The sequence below is a fragment of the Podarcis vaucheri genome, assembly GCF_965113315.1.
Source record: "Podarcis vaucheri genome assembly, chromosome: 4".
NCBI lineage: Eukaryota > Metazoa > Chordata > Lepidosauria > Squamata > Lacertidae > Podarcis > Podarcis vaucheri.
In genome coordinates, this window is record NC_138762.1 from 6,256,866 (window position 1) to 6,277,325 (window position 20,460).

The 20,460-nt window shown below is 47.9% G+C and overlaps 1 protein-coding gene across 6 annotated transcripts in view; it reads left to right on the forward strand.

Moving 5' to 3' along the window:
- Positions 1 to 20,460, forward strand: part of PDE2A (phosphodiesterase 2A) — a 394,356-nt gene that overhangs the window by 160,597 nt on the left and 213,299 nt on the right. The gene's annotated exons all lie outside the window — the stretch shown is intronic.

Here is a 20,460-nt window from a genome sequence, read left to right on the forward strand (position 1 = left end):
ATTTCGTCAGTTTTGCATAATCCATCAATTTCTCTTGCCACTGTTCCTTTGTTGGGGTTTCTTCCTTCTTTCATCCTTGTGCTATTAAGACTCTTGCTGCCATTGTTGCATACCTAAATATATTCTTCACTTTCCTTGGCAGGTCTTTTCCTACAATCCCTAACAGAAATGCTTCAGGCTAGAATAAGAGGCAATTCTGCAGAAAACCCAATTGCTGTTTGTTCTGATTCAGTGCTAAACTGCAGAAGGAAAGCTTTGGGGCAAACGCAAGTGTTGTATTATTTTGCATGGCGAGTTCCCGCCCCCCCACCAGGATAAATAAAGACACGAGACACCATAATTTAAGTTAATTGGGAGAATTAGGCCACAACACGTCGACTAGGATCTCCCCCGGGTCACCGCTCTGGGGCGTGCCTTTGGCCCTCACCTCCATAGGCTTCGGACAGGGCCACGCCCCCCCGGAGTCCTTTAACGGACCACCCTTCGCTCACTGGGGGGAGGTGATGGCGTTCCTCCCCCCCACCTCTTAACCCCTCTGCGCCGGCCGTAAATAGGACAGGCCACGCCCCCCAGCCAGATTATTGGCTGGCGGGGGGGCAGGCCCGGCCGGGATTCCCCTGCTCTCGCGGGGGCTGCGACCAGCCCCCGCTCACGTGGGGTGGGCGTGAAGCCCGCAACCCCACCTCCTGGGCAAGCCGGAAGTGACTTTATTGTTGTTAGCCGCCCTGAGCCCAGCTTCGGCTGGGGAGGGCGGGATATAAATAAAATGAAATTATTATTATTATTAAGTGTGGGTGAGCCCTAAAATCCCGGACAGCTGCTTCCAGTCAGTGTGGACATTACAGAGCTAGCTGGACCAAGTACCAGTCCCAAATTCAGTTGCCAGCTTGCAAAATTCTCCATTTCACGCCTAATTTGTGGTTTGGTGGCAGAACAATTGCTGGGCATGGAGAAGACGTCTCCGGGTCTCCTTTTGATTTGCAATTCCCTTCTTCCATTCAGCACTGACAAAACTGAGCATAGCAGATCTAGCATTGTGGGAACAGCTGCTCTAGGTGTTTTTCCTCTTCTTGCACACCTGACCGAAGAGCTGCAGATTCTTCTGCCTTGATACAACGCCAGAATATCTGCCTGGCTCTCTTATCCGTGTCGAGAGATCCTTGGATGAATGAGCGCTATTGATCCTGAGTGTTGCTATTCCTGTCGAGCTTCTTGCGGTTTGGGTTCTGTTTCTGGGCCAGCACAAAACCCAGGGGACCTGTCCCACGCTCAGGGTCTCGCTCACACTTGGGTGATGATGGCTCATTATGTTTCTCTCTCATGGCATCTTTTCCTTGTCAGTAAGAAAGGCCCAGATGTGACTTGATGGCATCAGGGTGACTCCAGACACTGGAAAGGGGGCCTGTTAGGGAGGTCTTTGTTTTTCAGTAGCATAAAAATGAAATGATAGCTGTGTTGTGTAATTAACAAAAATCTGCCCTTATTCCCTTATGAGGGACACAAGAGCCCTTTTAGAGTCCTTTGCAGGTTCTCAATTGGTTGGAGAAAATAACAGAGGCCAACCAGAGAATATTGAGAAGCAAAGCAGCTCGTAAGCCTGATCTTTATTGATCTGTTGCAACAGGGTGCTCCCCCCACACACAAGAGAAGGAGGAGGACCCCGGACAAAGGTGTGCCCACCCTTATATAGTCATTTTAAATTGCCCACCCTGGAGTCTAAGACCACCCCCAGAAACATCATACATACATCACAGAAATGGCGGTCTACAACAGAAATATGGGTGCGTTGTTTACCTCCGTTCTGGCAGGTTTCCTGTTAATGGAAAATGGAAAAGCCTCCCCATTGTCTTTTCCTTCACAAAACCTGTCTTAAGGGTATGTCTGTCTGTGTTTGAATAGGGTGAGCCTGTGACCTGGCTCAGGAACTAAGTATCATTACAAAAGACTGGCCAGGCTCCCCAGGGTATCGAATCAAGTGAGCATTAACAGGTAAACCTGTCAGATGAGATAAACAAAGCACTCAGATTTCTGCTGTAGACCACCTTTTCTGATATAGTTATGATGTATCTGGGGGGTGGTCTTAGGTTACACCCCTTCTGTGATGTATGTATGATGTTTCTGGGGGTGGTCTTGGACTCCAAGGCGGGCAATTTAAAATGTCTATATAAGGGCAGGCACACTTTTGTTCGGGGTTCCTCCTCCTGCGTGTGAGGGGAGCACCCTGTTGCAACTGATCAATAAAGATCAGGCTTACTAGCTGCTTTGCTTCTCAATAGTCCCTGGTTGGCCTCTGTTCTTTTCTCCTACCAATAGGGAACCTATGCAAGGACTCTATAGGGATACCCCATAAGGGGAAAGGGGCAGGTTTTGTTTACAGCACTGTACAGTCGGGGGCAGCAATGCTTCTGAATTCCAGTTGCCGGGAACCACAGCGGGGGAAAGTTGCCCTTGTGGTTGGATCCTGCTTGTGGCTTTCCCAGTGATGTCTCTGGTCAGGCCCTGGGAGAACGTGATGCTGCGCCCAGCATCCAGCAGCCTCTTCTTAGGTACAGTGGTGCCTCGCAAGACAAAAAGAATCCGTTCTGCGAGTCTCTTCGTCTAGCGGTTTTTTCATCTTGCGAAGCAAGCCCATTGACGGATTAGCGGATTAGCGCTATTAGCACTATTAGCGGCTTTTAGCGGCTTATCTGCTGATCGGATCAGCTGATAAGCAGCTTAGCGGCTTAGAAAAAGGGGGGAGGGGGAAAAAACCAGCAGGAACTCGCAAGACATTTTCGTCCTGCTAGCAAGCCCATAGGAGATTCGTTTTGCGAAGCACCTCCAAAATGGAAAACTCTTTCATCTAGCGGGTTTTCCGTCTTGCGAGGCATTCGTCTTGCGGGGCACCACTGTACTTCGGTTTTGAAATGACAGGCGTGCTTTCTCTCTGCTTCCCCCGTCCAAACACCGCTTTCTCGTGATCTCCTTGCCTGTCAAGAGGAAGTGGGGGGGGGGGAATGCAAGCCTGCCCCGCCGTGGCAGGCTCTGCATCCTGACCTCTGACCCATCCCAAAGTGCCTTTTCAGAGATGTTTGTTTCCCGAAGAGAAAGGAGGTCACTGGGTCTCCTCTTCCTGCCTACACCAAAGAGTCAGAGAGCTTCTGCCTGGAGGGAGACAAAGGGCAGTGGCAGAAATAGGGCATTTCTTCCACGCCTTCCACACGTCAGGAGTTGAAATGCAGAGAGGGGAGGCGGGCATAACACAGCGTGGGGCATTTGGGGATGGACGGGAAGTGCTCTTGCTGCACTCACAGAATCAGAGAACTGTAGGGCTGGAAGGGACCCCAAGTGTCATCTAGTCCAACCCTCTGAAATGCAGGAAGCGTCCCTGACATGTGGCCATCCAAGCTCTTCCTAAAAACCTGCAGCAAAGGAGAGTCTACCACTTTCTGAAGAACTGGAAGCCCCTTTCCCAAATGAGGTGGTGCTCCCAGTGTTGGAGAACTGGGAACTGCTATGTTCCTTAAGAAAGTAGGCAGGCAGCCTCTAGGAAATCCTGCAGGGCTGTAGCCAGTCAGTGCAGGCAACAACAACAACAACAACAATAATAATAATAATAATAATAATTTTTTATTTATACCCTGCCCTTCCCAGTTCAAAAACCGGGCTCAGGGCGGCTAACAACAAATTTAAAACACTTAATTATAAAAGCAACATAAAATGCAGTATAAAAACATGAATAACAATAAAATTCAAAGTTCAGAAATCAATTTGGGGGAAATCCATCTAATAAGCATTAGATAGTCACCAGGGCTAGCTGGCTGAATTAGTCTTACTTGGACCAGTGAGGAGACCAGGGGAGAATTAGCTGTGGGATCCCAGAGTGGGTAATCTTCATAAAAGGGGAGGGGGAGGGAAGGGAAGGGAAATAAAAGATCAGGGAGGGAAGGAAGGGGGGGGAGATCAGGCTGAATTCAAATTAAAGGCCAGGTGGAATAGCTCTGTCTTACAGGCCCAACGGAAGGAGGTTCAATCCTGCAGGGCCCTGGTCTCATGGGACAGGGCATTCCACCAGGTCGGAGCCATCACTGAGAAGGCCCTGGCCCTGGCGGAGGATAATCTGACTTCCTTAGGGCCCGGGACCTCTAAACTATGGATATTCATGGACCTTAAGGTCCTCTGCGGAGCATACCAGGAGAGGCGGTCCCGTAAATGCGAGGGCCCTAAGCCACAAAGGGCTTTAAAGGTCAAAAGCAGCACCTTAAACCTGACCCTGTACTCCACCGGGAGCCAGTGCAACTGGTAGAGCACTGGGTGAATATGCTCCCATGGCGGGGACCCCATAAGGAGCCTCACCATGGCATTCTGCACCCGCTGGAGTTTCTGGGACAGCTTCAAGGGCAGGCCCGTGTAGAGTGAATTACAGTAGTCAAGCCTGGAGGTGACCGTCGCGTGGATCACTGTGGCCAGAGCTAAATGGGGCAAGAGTCTGATTCGGGATCAGACAGCTTTCTATGTCCCTGTGTTAGAATCATGGAATTGTAGCCCTGGAAGGGACCCCATTTTAGTCCAAGCGCCCGCAATGCAGGAATTGTGACCAAAACTTCCATGAGAGATGGCCAGCCAGCCTCTGCATAGGAACCTCCAATGGACCTTCCCATGTCTAATAAATAATAATAATAATAATAATAATATTTTTTTATTTATACCTTGCCCTTCCCGCTTCAAAAACCGGGCTTAGGGCGGCTAACAACAAATTTAAGACACTTTAAAACACTTACCGTATTTTTTGCACCATAACACTCACTTTTTTCCTCCTAGAAAGTAAGGGGAAATGTCTGTGCGTGTTATGGAGGAAATGCCTACGGGTGGCATGCCTACAGATTTTCCTCCTCTAAAAACTACATGCGTGTTATGGTCGGGTGCGTGTTATAGAGCGAAAAATACGGTAATTATAAAAGCAGCATAAAATACAGTATAAAAACAATAAAATTCAAAAATCAATTAGACAATGTTTACACTCGGACGAGGATTTCCTTAGGGTTTCAGCAAATGCAGCCACCAGGGGTGGGTGGTGGTCTGCAGAGTGCAGACCCCTGGAGATAAGTTTTGTTGCATGAAGGGTGCTCATCCACCCCATCCCAATCTGTGAATTTCACAAAGCCTGTCTCTCCCCTTTCATAATTTTTGAATGCAGCTCCTTTCCTCATAAATAGATGGAGGGAAGAAAAGAATAAAAATAACGCAGGATAATTTTTTTCTGGCACAACCCTAACTCCAGATGTATCTGCTCATCTCCAAGATTTAACTCCCTCCTCCCTCCCCACCCCCAAAAAACCTGGCAGTGGGATGCCAGGTAGCCCAGATTCACCTCTTGAACTTCCTCTGGTTTGTTCTAATTAATTTTCAGCTGCTTTTCCTCCCCCTAAACAGGGCAAGCAGCAAACGAGCTTATCAAATCAATACAACAAAATGAATATTTTTTTAAAAAAAGATGAAATCAATATTCCCCCCCCCAAAAAAAGACAAACAAACTGTTTTTTAAAAAAATCCCGACAATGAACAGAAATAAATGCACCAGGGAAACAGCTAAATCATCAGGGTTTTTGTTTTTTTTGTTTTTTAAAAGCACTTTAAAAATGCCTGTTGGGATAATGAAATAAAAGTTTTCAGAACCCATCTAAAAGCAGGATGGGAGGTCAAGGTTCTGATGGATTGTTTCACAAAGGGAGTTCTATACTGGTGGGTGTGGAATGTAATCCTCTGGAGCAGTCAAGTACAACATTCCTTGCTTGCCTAGAGTGAACATGCATGGGGAATTTGGTCCAGCCAGTCGAACTTCCTGTTCCTCCTGGCTGGAGCATCCTTCCTTTGCATGTGACCAATAGGTGGGCGTGACCTTTCCAGACCTAGAAAAAGGTCAAGTCTTGTAGCTACCTCCCTTCTTTTTCGTCCTGCCTGCTTCCTGCTTCACCTGGACCGCACTCTCAGCCAGCAGTCCCTGGGTTATCTCCCATATGGGGTAAACCTGTTTGTACATATTTGTAACTTTAAGCCTAAAGTCTGCCTTCAGGGATCACGCGGTGCTTTGCCTGATTGTGAGTAAAACTACTTTTTGTTGCAGGTAGGTAGCTGTGTTGGTCTGCCGTAGTCGAAACAAAATAAAAAAATTCCTTCCAGTAGCATCTGAGAGACCAGCTAAGTTTGTTATTGGTATGAGCTCTCGTGTGCATGCACACGAAAAGGTATCTGAAGAAGTGTGCATGCACACGAATGCTCATACCAATAACAAACTTTGTTGTTGTTGTTTAGTCGTATAGTCGTGTCTCCATCTTTCCCAACATCAGGGTCTTTTCCAGGGAGTCTTCTCTTCTCATGAGGTGGCCAAAGTCTTGGAGCCTCAGCTTCAGGATCTGTCCTTCCAGGGAGCACTCAGGGCTGATTTCCTTCAGAATGGAGAGGTTTGATCTTCTTGCAGTCCATGGGACTCTCAAGAGTCTCCTCCAGCACCATAATTCAAAAGCATCCATTCTTCAGTGATCAGCCTTCTTTATGGTCCAGCGCTCACTAACAAACTTAGTTGGTCTCTAAGGTGCTACCGGAAGGAATTTTTTTTACTTTTTGTTACTTATGAATAAGGCTTTTTTGTCTTTATTCTTTTAGGAGGGATCAAAGGGGTCTTACCAGGAATAATAGAACATATCTCAGTCTGGGCAAGCCAGATTGAATTGCTTATTGCCTTAAGAGACTCACACGAGTCTGCTGCCAGCTTCCTGGTGTGTAATAGGGAATACGGTCTGCTCTATAAAGGAACTTGTTAGTGCGAGTTAGGAAGGATAATATTAATCAATATATCCTCTCCTGTTAACCACAACATTCCCCCAGTGGGGCCACCCACGAGGAGGGCAGGGGTATTCCCTTTGGGGGTTCAGTATAACCACCCAAGTTCTCTACTTCTTAGGCTTTATTCAGAGGAATGTGTTACAGGGCAAAGTCTGCAAGATCGCTTGATGATGATACACTCTCTATAGGCAAAATATACATGAACTTAGCACTCTTTCGCCCCACCATCTTTCATCCCACCACAGTCCTTGGAAGCTCAACTCATTTTCTTTACTGCACATGCAGGCCATTGGCCGGATCCTGAAGGCTCTCCTTCGGTGACCTTTGAAAGGACCGACTGTGTCTCTTGGGCAAAAAGGGTCCCCACTTCTCTAGTCTAAAGCACCTTTGTGGAATGAACTCTGCAAGGAGATGTTACCGTATTTTTCGTCCTATAGGGTGCACCGGCCCATAGGACGCACCTCGTTTTTTTTGGGGGGGGGAATGAATTTAAAAAAAATATTCCCCCGCCCCCCACCGCAGCTGCCGCCCCAAGCCTTGCGCACACCTGCCTGAAGCATGGGGCACCCTCCAGAGGGCTCTCCGTGCTTCGGGCGACAGGCTGCCGCCCCAAGCCTCGCGCGCTCGGCGGGACCTCCTGCCGGGCATGCAAGGCTTGCGGACACTCGCCAGGTCTGCAGGCTGCTGCCCGCAAGCCTTGTGAGCCCGTGGGAACTCCTGCCAGGCTTGCAAGGCTTGCAGATAGCTTCCTGAAGCCTGGAGAGTGAGAGGGGTCGGTGCGCACCGACCCCTCTCGCTCTCCAGGCTTCAGCGAAAGCCTGCATTCGCCCCATAGGACGCGCACACATTTCCCCTTCATTTTTGGAGGGGGAAAAAGTGCATCCTATGGGGCGAAAAATACGGTAGTATCTGTCTGCTACCTCCCCTGCCTGGTCGAACCCCTGGTGTTTTCCTCGGAGCATCTTAAAGATGTCTTTGTTACACGGCCGAGCCCTTAATTATGGATCTGTTCTGCTGCCCTCCAGTCCTTGTTTTTAATCTCTCTTCTTCTGCTTGTATTGATGCACTAGCTCTTCTTAGATTTGTTCTTTTTGTGTTTGGGGGTGGGAGCTGATATTTTATATATGGGGTTTTTTTAAAACTGTGGGAAGCGAGAATCTTACTGGGATGAACAGCATGTGCATTTAAATAAATGAAGGGATGGAAATTTGCAAGTGGGCAGAGACTGAAGCAGCAGTGATGTGTGAGAAGAGGAAGATGAGGAACAGGGGATTGGGGCCTGACCCAGAAGACAAACTTACCTGCCTTGTCATTGGGTCCAGGGCTGGGCCAATTCGTGAGCAGCTTCTTTGAAAAGGTCCTGCAGCTCACAGTATGCCACAGTCCTGATCACAGAATCATAGCATTGTAGAGTTCGAAGGGACCTCTGAGGGTCATCCAGTCCAACCCCCGGCAATGCATGAATCACAGCTCAAGGATCCCTGGCAGGTGGCCATCCAGCCTCTGCTTAAAAACGTCTGAGGAAGGAGAGTCCTCCAGGGATGAACTTTGTGAAGGCAAGAGCTGTTTGATAGTGGAACGGGCTCCCTCAGAAGGCGGTGGAGGTTTTTTGTTTTTTGTTTATAAGATATTTATTAATTTTTCACAAATTTTATAAACAAACACAATACAAACAAACATACACAAAAAACAAACAAATATAATTTCAAATCCTTATTTTCTTAAAACTTACTTCACCGACCTCATACCTCCCCTTTCTGCATTCCAATTTCAAATATTTAATTCAGCAAATCCTCACCCTTAATTTAATCTAATTGTAATCCTTTCTTTTCTTTTAACTTAATCTTTACAGCTGTAACCGCATACTTTCTATAGCCGCAACATTTTAACACTCATTAAGTTTACAGTGTCTCTTTAAATAAACTTTAAATTTCTTCCAATCTTCTTCCGCCATCTCCTTCCCCTGGTCTCGGATTCTACCAGTCATTTCAGCCAGAAGGTGGTGGAGGTTTTTAAGCAGAGGTTGATGGCTTGTAGTCATCCATCAGGGAATCTTGAGCTGCGACTCCTTCATTGCAGCGGATTGGGCTGGATGACCCTTAGGGATCCCTTTCAACTCTACAATTGTATGATTGAAAAGTCATCTTCAGAAGCAGGGATATAGAAGATGCTGTTTCTGCCTGAGACCCCAAGGTGGTGAGGCAGTGATGGAGGGGAGCAATGAACAATCCGATTCAGCAGACGACAACTTCATACGTTAAGTCTTTTTTTGGCACAGTTTGGGCCCTTTCTTTCTTGTTGACTTACCTGTCTGTTTTTATTTTCTTCCTTGTTTTTGCTCTCTCACCCACTGTTAAATGGGATGGGCTTAATCTCCAGATCCGGCAACAGGCAGCCACGTTTTTTATATATTATTGCAGGCGCAGGTTGGGAAGGAGTTAATCGCCTTTCTTTCCAACTCAATGGCCGCAGTTGAGCAATTCTTCATATTCCTGATGTTTTCCACCAGGCGCCTGCGTCTTCATAATCACTGTGATTAAACCACCCGCGGAGAACTAGGTCCACCCAGAAATGAGCTGCGGAAAGTGAAAATTCCCTGGGCTGTGCAGTTGTTGCCATTTGTGGAACTGGAGAAAAAAAAGGGGGGAGAGAGAGGTTAAGAAACACTTTATTTTGGCAAGGAGGGCTTTGCTGGCTCCTTTTGTGCCTCAGTGACACTTTGGAGAGGAAGGAAGAATTATTGTACTTATGCTTGGAAGTCCCAGAGTCCCGGGAAAACCAAGTTGATGGGCACATCTGGCCCCTGGCCTTAGTTTGCCTACCCATGGACTATGCCGAAATGGCAAAATTAACTGGGCAGAGTAACCCAGAGGAAGGAGCAACTCCCCTGTGAAGAAAGGGGAGTATCTGAGGCTTTTCAATTCTGAGAAAAGCCAAGGAAGAGGCAACACGGAAGAAGTTTTAAAAACAATGCAAAGTAAGGAGAAAGCAGATAGAGAAAAGTTTTTCATAGCACTAGAACTTGTGGGCATGCGATGAAGCTGAATGTTGAAAGACGGAGGACAAAAGAAGAAAGTCCCTCTTAAAACTATGGAACTCCCTGCCACCGGAGGCAGGGATGGCCAGCAGTCTTGATGGCATTAAAAGAGGCTGGACATATTCATGTGGCATGAGGCTATCAATGGCTACAGGCCATGCTGGCTAAGCTCTGCCTCCACAGTTGGCGGCTGCAATTATTCTGAATACTAGTGGCTGGAAACAGCAAGAGGGGAGAGGTGCTCTTGTGTTCGAATCCTGCTTGCGGGTTTCCCACAGGCACCCCGTTTGGCTACTGTGAGAACAGGATGCTGGCTTAGCTGGGGCATTGCAGACTCTTCTGACATTAATGTCTAGTTTTTCTAAAGTGATGCTGCGTATTTACTTGCAGAGAGCACCCGTCCTCTTAAGAATATATAGAAAAAGCTAAGGTGGCTGGACCGACCTTTCTTCTCCACTCCTCTTCACTAAAAAAAAAAAAAAAAAAAAAAAACCATTTCAGCTACAGGCGGTGATCAAATTAAATCCCATTCAACTCCCAATTATGAGTGGAGGAGGCGGGGGGGATATAGAGGGACCACTTCTTCACTCTCGTTATTCGCATGAAGAGCAGCCTGAAGTACTTTATTCTGTTCTCCAGAGATGCTGAGGGTAGACTTGTCTTTTCTGGCTACAAGCGGATGTGGGAATGTTCAGGGTGGCAGGAGAGATATATTGTTTATTAATATCCCTCCTTACTTGCGCCAGCAAGTTACTTTATGTAGCAGAGTTTACATTCCCCTTTTTACAAGCACAGCAGATAGCTGGTTGCAGGCTCGTGTGAGCCTCTCACTATTATACAGTTCAGTCTGTCTCAGATTGAATTGTACATTCCTGGTAAGTTCCCTTGAATCCCTTTTAAAAGAATAAAGATGCCACGATCTTATTCAAAGTCAATAAAAGAAGTGTACTCACATTGGTTCACAGTTGGATCCCTGAAGGCAGACTTAGTTACAAATATGTACATGTGGATCTATCCCATATGGGGGAATAATCCCAGTACTTCTGCTAGCTGAGAGCTGGCAGAGCAGTCCTAGCTAAAAGCTGGTCAGCGAAGAAGGAAGTCAAAAAGAAGGGAAGGGTGCTGTGTGACTCGTCCTTTTGTTACCTGGACAGGTAAAGTCACGCCCACCTTCTATCACATGCAAAAGAACCAAACATTCCTTGCATGTCTTCCCTAGCATTACAAGGAATGTTGGACTCGACTGCCTCTCATGGATCACATCCCAAAGTGGAGAGAGAGACTTCGCTTTCTGCCTGCCTCTTGTAACAGGGGCTGATCAATACTGGTGATTACCTGCAGATCTGGGAGAGATCAAGCCACCGCTTTTGCAGATACTCCTGGTGGGAGTCCGACCAAGGCAGAACCCTGAAATGCCAGAATTGAACAGCTGGGGAGGGACTCCAAGGGTCATCTAGTCCAACCCCCTGCAATTCAGGAGTCCCAGCTATAGCATCCCTGACCGAGGGCCACCCATCCTCTGTTTAAAACCTTCCAGTGAAGGAGAGTCTAGCATCTTCTGTGGCGGTGCAAGGTGCTGTTCCTTCCCCCAATACTTTTGTTGACGCCAACCAGAACTGGACTCGCTTTTCTTTCGTTGCTGAGCAATGAGCTCGGCTTTATCGCTTTGCAGCCAGACTAGGGCGGGGGGGGGGGGGGTGGAAGCAAGGAAGGCAAAAGGCTTAAATGGGGTGGGGGGGCGTTGTTGCTGCTTTCCCCAGACACAGAACAATCCAGCCTGTCCGGCGAAGATCTAATAAAAGATAACTTGGCGACTCATTCCCCCGAAGCAGATGGAGAGCCTAGCAACCGTCATTGACAGTCGCTGATAATTACTTTTAATCAAGGCAGATTCATTCTTGTAGGGGTTTCATTTAAAACCACACACACAAACAGCCCACATCGGTCCGCTTTTCCCTGTTCTCCACAGCCCTTTCTGTCTTGTTTTCACAGGGTGGCTTCTAAGGACTAGAAACTTTGCCCAGTTTGTGCCACCCCCCCCCCTCTGCTGCGCTGGGCCATAGCTTGAGTATCTACTGCCCCACCTCCTTTTCCTTCTTCTGATACAGCCAAGCATTTGCGAGACCCTTCCCTCTAGCACTGCCAAGCCCCCCTCCCTTTTCCCCACCGGTCCCATCCCGTCTTTCTGTCAAGGAGTCTAGGTTCTTGTCTCTTCTCTTCCTCCTCCTCCTCCTCTCTGTCCATTTTCAGTTTGCCCAGAAGGGCTAGGGGTGGAGTAGAATGGCAGCCAGCTTTTATGAGCCCCCCCCCACCTTCTGAATGGAGTGAGTAATCCTTGAGTTCGAATCCTGCTTGCAGATTTCCTTTGGGGGCATCTGGTCGGCCACTATGAGAACATAATGTTGGACTAGATGTGACATTGGCTTGATCCAGCACTCTTCTCACATCTCCTCCAACATTTCTCCAATGAAAATAGAGACATCCTATCACAAAATAATAATAATAATAATAATAATAATAATAATAATAATAATAATAATAAGTTTATTATTTATACCCTGCCCATCTGACTGGATTGTCCCAGCCACTCTAGGCAGCTTCCAACATAGAAAAACATAATAACACATTAAACATTTTTTTTTTTAAAAAAAAACACACCTTCCCCATATAGGCCTGCCGTCAGGTGTCTTCTAAAGGTTGTCTAGTTACTTATCTCCTTGGCTCAAGGGTTGCATAGCTCCATACCCTCCAACATTTATCCGATGGAAAGATGGACATCCTGAGGAAGAGCAGGAGATTCCAGGATCAAAATTTACTTCTATAAATCTGGGGCTGTCCCTGGAAAATAGGGGAACTTGGAGGGTCTCAGGTTCTTAGGTAAGCTGGGTGTCAGCTTCAGCTGTTTGGAAAGGTGGCAGGTGTGCCTCGAGTTCAATGAAAATTGCTGAACCTGCCACGAAGGCTGAGATTTGTAGAGGAGGTGTGGGAAACTGATCTTGCGTAGACCTCCAAGTACATGTGCCAGAATAAATATGACTCTGCTGTCTGGGCGCTGGTTGCCCTTCAAAGCGAGAAAAATCCTTTTGTCTCCTGTGACAACAATGCCCGTGCCCTAGAATGCTGCAGCATAGCTCTTTATCCCACATATAGCATGCAGCCCATGAGATGCTAGCCCTGTGCTCTCCCCAGAAAAGCCCCAAGCCCCACGCTCTGCCCGTCCCAAGATTCCAGGAGCAGAACAGCTGATATTAATGCTTTGCATTCCACAGCTGCAATCTCAGGGTTTCTGCTTCAGGGCAGTAATCCCTCCGGCCAGAAATAAATGCCTTGAGGGCAGATCCTGTTACAACTGAATGTAGCATCAGCTGGCTTTAGCAACCTGTTTGCTTGTATGGCAATGGAGGTGTCTCATGTCTCTCTTTGAAAGTACATGAGAACATATGCACCAACCTGGACCCGGAGATCATCTTCAGGGGCCCTTCTTCATGTGCCTCATCGGCCAGAGGTCTGGAGGGTGGCAACACGAGAGCAAGGCCTTCTCTGCAGTGGCTCCCCATCTGTGGGATGCTCTCCCCAGGCGGATACACGAGGCGCTTCATAATACACCAGGCATAGGCAAACTCGGCCCTCCAGATGATTTGAGACTACACTTCCCACCATCCCTGACCACTGGTCCTGTTAGCTAGGGATGATGGGAGTTGTAGTCCCAAAACGTCTGGAGGGCCAGGTTTACCTATGTCTGCAATACACCTTTAGGGCCTAGGTGCAGGGCATAAATATTCCTCTTTGACAGATGTCCATCCAACCTCTGCTTAAAAACCTCCAAGGACAGTCCACCCCACCTCTCAAAGCTCACTCTTTCAGATAGTTCTTCCTGATGTTTATTCGGAAACTCCTACCTTGTAAATTGAATCCTTGGGTTGGGCCCTACTGTGTGGAGCAGGAGAAAACAAGATTGCTCCATCTTCCATGGGAGAACCCATTAGATATCTGAAGATCACTATCTTAGTCTTCCCTTCTCCAGGTTAAACATGCCCAACTCCCTCAGCCATTCCTCACAAGGCTGGGTTTCCAGACCCCAGATCACCTTGGTTGTTCCCTCTGCACACGTTCCAGCTTGTCAACATCCTTCTTCAATCGTACTGCCCAGAATTAGACACAGGACTCCAGATGTGGTCGGAACAAGGCATAATAGATTGGTACTGCAACTTCCCTTGATTCTGAATCAGGCCCTGGTTAGATTTCCACTCTGTAACTGTGGCAAAGCAGCTTTCTTTGCAGAGCTCAGGGCAAAGCAAAACCTTTCCCAATCTCCCGATACATCTGTATCTGCCTGCTGTTCTCTTTATCCCGCATGCTGAGCAGCAGCAGCTCAAAGAAACTTAACAGAGATGTCCGAGGCGCTGCTACAAAATTGAGTGCGCTTTTTATAGACTGCTGTTTGGATGGCTTTCAGAGAGGATTAGGCAAATTCCTGGCAATCAAGGCTATCAGTGCTACTAGCCATGGCAAAGGCTATGCTCTGCCTGCACAGTTGGAGGCTGTTCTGTGTAGCCGTGGCTGGAAGCCACAGGAGGGGACAAGAGGGCTCTGGTCTCCAAGTCTTGCTTGTGGGGTTCCTGCAATGGGCACCTGGTTGGCCACTGTGAGGACTAGGCAGTGGCGTAGCGTGGGGGGTCCAGGGGGGGCCGGCCACACCGGGCGCAATATCTGGGGGTTAGGGTTAGGGTGCGCAAATCCACGGGTTAGGGGGTGCAAATCCACGGGTTAGGGGGCGCAAATTACTTTGCCTTGCCCCGGGTGCTGACAACCCACGCTACGCCACTGGGACTAGGTAGGCCAGAGGCCTGATCTTGCAGAATTCTTTTCGCGTCCCTAATACTTGTCTGGAGAGATGCTTTGCAAGCGGCTGCGTTTCAGTTCATGAATTGTTTGGGGAAATGTACAACAGTGGAACCTCGTCCTCCTTCCGAACACTATGGGCTCCGCTAACCCAGAAGTAGATGCTCCTTGATGTGAACTTTGCCCCGGGATGCGAGTGGAAGTTGTGTGTCAGCGGCACGGCTAGAGGACTCTACAGTTCTGTGATTCTATACCCTCTCAATACCAGCCACCTATAGAGATGCTCATTTGGACTCTGAGTGAATGTTTCAGGTGATAAAGCTGGCTGCCCCCAGATCTGCAAGGAAACCATGTCAGCCCGCAGGGCAGAGCGAGTAAACACGTCTGCTTGACTGGCCCCTTTTGATAACCATTTCTTGATTCTCATATTCCGGGGGTTGGACTAGATGACCTTTCATGTCCCTACAATTCCGTGATTCCTTCCTTCTTTTTCAGCAAAGCAGCAGGTGACGCCAAGGCTCCGGAGCATCTCCTCCTGACTGACAGCTCCTCGTTTCACTAAGAACAGGGTGGGCGTCGAGTTCAAATCCCTTCGCAGAATGGCAGCTAGCCTTAATTACAGGCTCTGCATTGCCCCCCCGCTCTCTTTCCCTCCTTCCTGATCTTAGGCTCTCTAATTTCTCATTAGGCCTTGTGTGCTCACGCTCTCTGGATTCCAGCTGCATCGGCAGATTTGGCCGAATCTCTCTGGCTTGCTCTGAAGCCGTCATCTCCATTGCCTGATGTTCCCCTTCCATCTCTTCATCTGATAAGCGATAGAAAAAAGCTAGGAACAGGTGGGGATTGCTGCAAACTGTTGAAGCCTGGAGGGAGGTGAGGAGGTTTCTATCTCGCTCTGTGTTTATCACAACCAGCACTGTTCCTTCTCTGCTGGAAGTTGCACGGATAAGATGTAAACCAAGCCTTATGAGGAACAGTTGAGGTTGTTGGGGATATTTAGCTTGCGGACTGAGAGGAGATATGATAGGTAAAAGGTAAAGGGACCCCTGACCATTAGGTCCAGTCATGGCCAACTCTGGGGTTGTGGTGCTCATCTCGCTTTACAGGCCGAGGAAGCTGGCTTACAGCTTCCGGGTCATGTGGCCAGCAGGACTAAGCCGCTTCTGGCGAACCAGAGCAGCGCACGGAAATGCCGTTTACCTTCCTGCTGGAGTGCTACCTATTTATCTACTTGCACTTTGACATGCTCTTGAACTGCTAGATTGGTGACTCTGGGGTTGCAGCGCTCATCTCGCTTTACTGGCCGAGGGAGCCGGCATACAGCTTCCAGGTCATGTAGCCAGCATGACTAAGCTGCTTCTGGCGAACCAGAGCAGTGCACGGAAAGCCGTTTGCCGTTTACCTTCCCGCCGGAGCGGTAGCTATTTATCTACTTGCACTTTGACGTGCTTTTGAACTGCTAGGTTGGCAGGAGCAGGGACTGAGCAATGGGAGCTCACCCCGACGCGGGGATTCGAACCACCGACCTTCTGATCGGCAAGTCCTAGGCTCTGTGGTTTAACCCACAGCGCCACCCGCATCCCTTATTAGGAGATATGATAGCTGTCTTCAAATATGTAAAGCGCTCTCACATGGAAGAGGGAACAAGCTTGGACCCGAACCAATGGACAATTGTCTTTGTATTTCTCTTTAACAACTCTAATAAAATTTATTTTTATTTTTACAAAAAAAAAGTTGAGAGAGTTGTTGGGAATGTTTAGCCTGGAGAAGAGGAGATGTGAGAGCCACCTTCAAATATCCTAAGGGCTTGATTTCTGCTGCTCCATAGGGAAGGACCCAAACAAATGGATTCAAGGGCAAGAAGGGAGATTCTGACTAAACATTAGAAATAACTTTCTAAGAGCCGTTCCACAGGGAATGATGGGATCTCCGTCATTGAATGTCTTTAAACAGAACTTAGCTGTTAGATAATTTATTACGGTCCGAGACCAGCTTATAAAACACACTTGGGGGTACAATCCCAAAAGGAAAACAAACATTTAAAACAATGTACAACAATAAATTTAAAATTTACAAATGTGATAAGCATATAGACACTTAAACTTTAAGATGAGCTGCTGCAGAGAGATGACCCAGAGTCAGCGATGGAACCAAGTTTGGGGATTTTCTTAACGAACTAGATCTGTGCCTGGACCAGAGTACGTCAGGCACTCCTGTCTTCCACTGCCTCCTGCAATTTGGTCAGACTCATGCTGGTAGCTTCAAGAACACTATCCAACCATCTCTGCCGTCCCCTTCTCCTTGTGCCCTCCATCTTTCCCAACATCAGGGTCTTTTCCAGGGAGTCTTCTCTTCTCATGAGGTGGCCAAAGTCTTGGAGCCTCAGCTTCAGGATCTGTCCTTCCAGTGAGCACTCAGGGCTGATTTCCTTCAGAATGGAGAGGTTTGATCTTCTTGCAGTCCATGGGACTCTCAAGAGTCTCCTCCAGCACCAGAATTCAAAAGCATCCATTCTTCGGCGATCAGCCTTCTTTATGGTCCAGCTCTCACTTCCATACATCACGACTTGGAAAACCAGAGCTTTAACTATACAGACCTTTGTTGGCAAGGTGGTGTCTCTGCTTTCTAGGATGCTGTTCCTTTATCTTTACCTTTATGACATGAGAACAGGCCTCCTCAGTGGTGGCTCCCTGCTTAGGGAACCCTTTCCCCAGGGAGGTACACCTGGCACCTTCATTATCTGTTTTTAGGCACTGGGCATGAAAGTTTTCTCTCCTACCAGACCTCTGTGACCTTGTTTAGTGGGCATGTTAGTAGGAAGGTATTTTCAGCTTTTATTCTGTTATAGCTTCATGTGGGTTTTAATGTATGTTCCTTTTTTTTTTTTGTAACTTGCTTTGAGCTACTTTCCGTTAATAAAAACAGTGACTAATAATTGCAATCAATCAATCAATCAATCAAGGCTGGAGGAAAGTGCTTGAGGGCTCACATCGGAGAGCTTCCAATGGGATCATGTTGTGATTTAGCCCGGCTGGGAACCTCTGAAAGCTACCCTGCCGTACAATGGGGGCAGCCCTGCCAGCTAAACAGAATAATTGTCCGGCTTCTAGCTGTGCCGCCTGAGCTGGGGATGGACGTGTTGCCTTTGATGTGGCTGAGAACTTGAGCTCTCCTGGGAACGCGCTCACGGATAAACAGCTTCATTTGGTATTGTGTGCGTTCCCCTCCCTCTTTCATTGTGCACAAGCTAGCCAGTGGAGAGTTGTGTGTGTGGGAGAGAGATGTTTTTGCAGTTCCAAGGGAAAAGTGTGCGCTCGCTCTGGCCACACCTGCAAAACCACTGAGCGTTGTGCACTGACACTCACACAGAGAGGAGCGCATGGCCTTCCCAGACCCTCCAATGTCCCTATTTTCCAGGGACCGTCCCAGATTTACAAAAGCCATCTCGGTTTCTGATTGGTCGGAGGGTATGGAGTTATGCGACCCCTGAACCAAGGAGATAAGGAACTAGACGACCTGCAGCAGACATCAAATCACACCTCCGAAGAGGTCCAGAAGACGGATTATGCTCCATGTCCCTTTTGTTCCCTAGAAAACAGCAAGGATGTTGGGAACGAACATCACCTCCTGGCCATCACCTCCTGTTTACACCCTGGCAGCTGGCCCCTGTTGGAGTCACAGCACAGGGGAAGATTAACCTTTAGTCCCGTCCACCGTGGCCTTGCCTAGATTCTTGACAGCTTTATTCTCGATGAATTGCACCGCTTGACATTCCCGAAAACAAAAGTTGGCTCGCAGCTGGGCGTGAACTGGGCTGCGTGTACACAAAGAATGTCTTTAGTACTTCTCAAGGCCAGGCAAACAGTTTATTTTGATGTCCGAGGCTGGGGAGGTACGGCACGCCTCTCGCACCCAGAACCACTTGTCTCTTCTCCATCCTTTGTTTGCCTCTTAAATCAACGACTTCCTGCCCCTCCTCGGAGAGCCACCCCAACGCCTCCGCCTCATCCCCGTCTTGTGAGCGGCAAATAATAATACAGAGTGCACTTCCAGGGAGAGCGCAATGTTCTGCGCAACGGGAAATCCTTGAAGAGGGACGCCAGGCGTTCCGCCGCACCATTTGTCCTCTCCGACAGCTGAGGATCAACAGGATGCGGCCTTGACACGGGCTCTCTCTGTTTCCCTTTTCTTAATCGCTGCCCTCGACGCTTTTTGTTCAGCTGGGCGCTTGACGCGGGCGATGTCCAGCTGGGGCAAGGCTGCAAGGGGAGGGCGGGAGGAGGTGGCCCCCGAGGTGCCAAATGGGCACATCAGATAACGTGGGCGCACGTGTCTGCTTCTGCCTGCCCTCGGGGGAGGACGCAATGTGCAGCAGGAGATCTGACGGATGCCTTCTTTTGACGTAGCCTCCCACAATCCGGGCACGGTGACATACCCTCCAAGGTTTCTCCGATGGAAATAGGGACATCCTATTCCACAACAACAACAACAATAACAACAACAATTTTGTTGCCCCAGCCACTCTGGGCGGCTTCCAACATATATAAAAACACAATGAAACATTAAACATTGAAAAAATAAACTTCCCTATACAGGACTGCCTTCTAAAGGTTGTCTAGTTGTCTAGCTTCCTTGGCTGGGGGGCGGGTCACATTATTCCATTCCCTCCAACATTTCTCCAATGGAAATAGGGATGTCCTTTTTAAAAGTTTTTTTTTATTAACAAATTCAGCATAACAAATCAACAATACAAATCATCTTCGTTGTTTCCCCCCTCCCATTTTTTCCTTCCCACCTCCCCAACAAACCCTCCCTCCCTTTCCCCCCCGGACTTCCCTCAGCTCCTCTCTCTGATTTCTCATCTCATATTGCTCTCTGCGTATTATAAAATTGTATACAGTGGTACCTCAGGTTACATATGCTTCAGGTTACATACGCTTCAGGTTACAGACTCCGCTAACCCAGAAATAGTGCTTCAGGTTAAGGACTTTGCTTCGGCATGAGAACAGAAATCGTGCTCTGGCGGCACGGCAGCAGCAGGAGGCCCCATTAGCTAAAGTGGTGCTTCAGGTTAAGAACAGTTTCAGGTTAAGAACGGACCTCCGGAACGAATTAAGTACTTAACCCGAGGTACCACTGTACATCCGTATATTATCTATCTACCATATTGACCCAATAAATTTGTGCATGTTTATTCTAAACCTGCCAAGGAGTCCAATTCATTTTGTTGTCTTTTTAAATAGACTGCAAAAGGTTCCCATTCTTTTTTAAAGTCACAGTTGTCTTTGTCTCACAATTTACATGTCAGTTTCGCCAGTTCCGCATGGTTCATTAATTTCTCTTGCCACTGTTCTTTTCTTTTTTTTAATTAAGGATTTTCTTATTTTACAGAAGTGTAATGCCTCGTGTATTTTTCCCCCATGTAACATTTTTACAAATCCATTTCATTTGTTGAGGCATTAGGGGGAGAAGAAAAAAAAAAGAAAGGAAGGAAGGAAGGAAGGAAGGAAGGAAGGAAGGAAGGAAGGAAGGAAGGAAGGAAGGAAAAAGAAAGGGGGGTGGAGAGAGGGAGGGTGGATAGTGGTGGGGTCGGGTGGCGGTGTTTCTATTATGTTTAATGTATGTAGAGTTTGGTGTCAGCGTTGCTTATGCTGTTCACTTGTGTTCCTTTGGTGGTGAGAGAGGTTGGGGTTGGCCTAGGGTGTGATTGTTTGCTTGTGATTGGCTGTGGTGATCTTTGTTTTCGTGTGTGGGTGAGG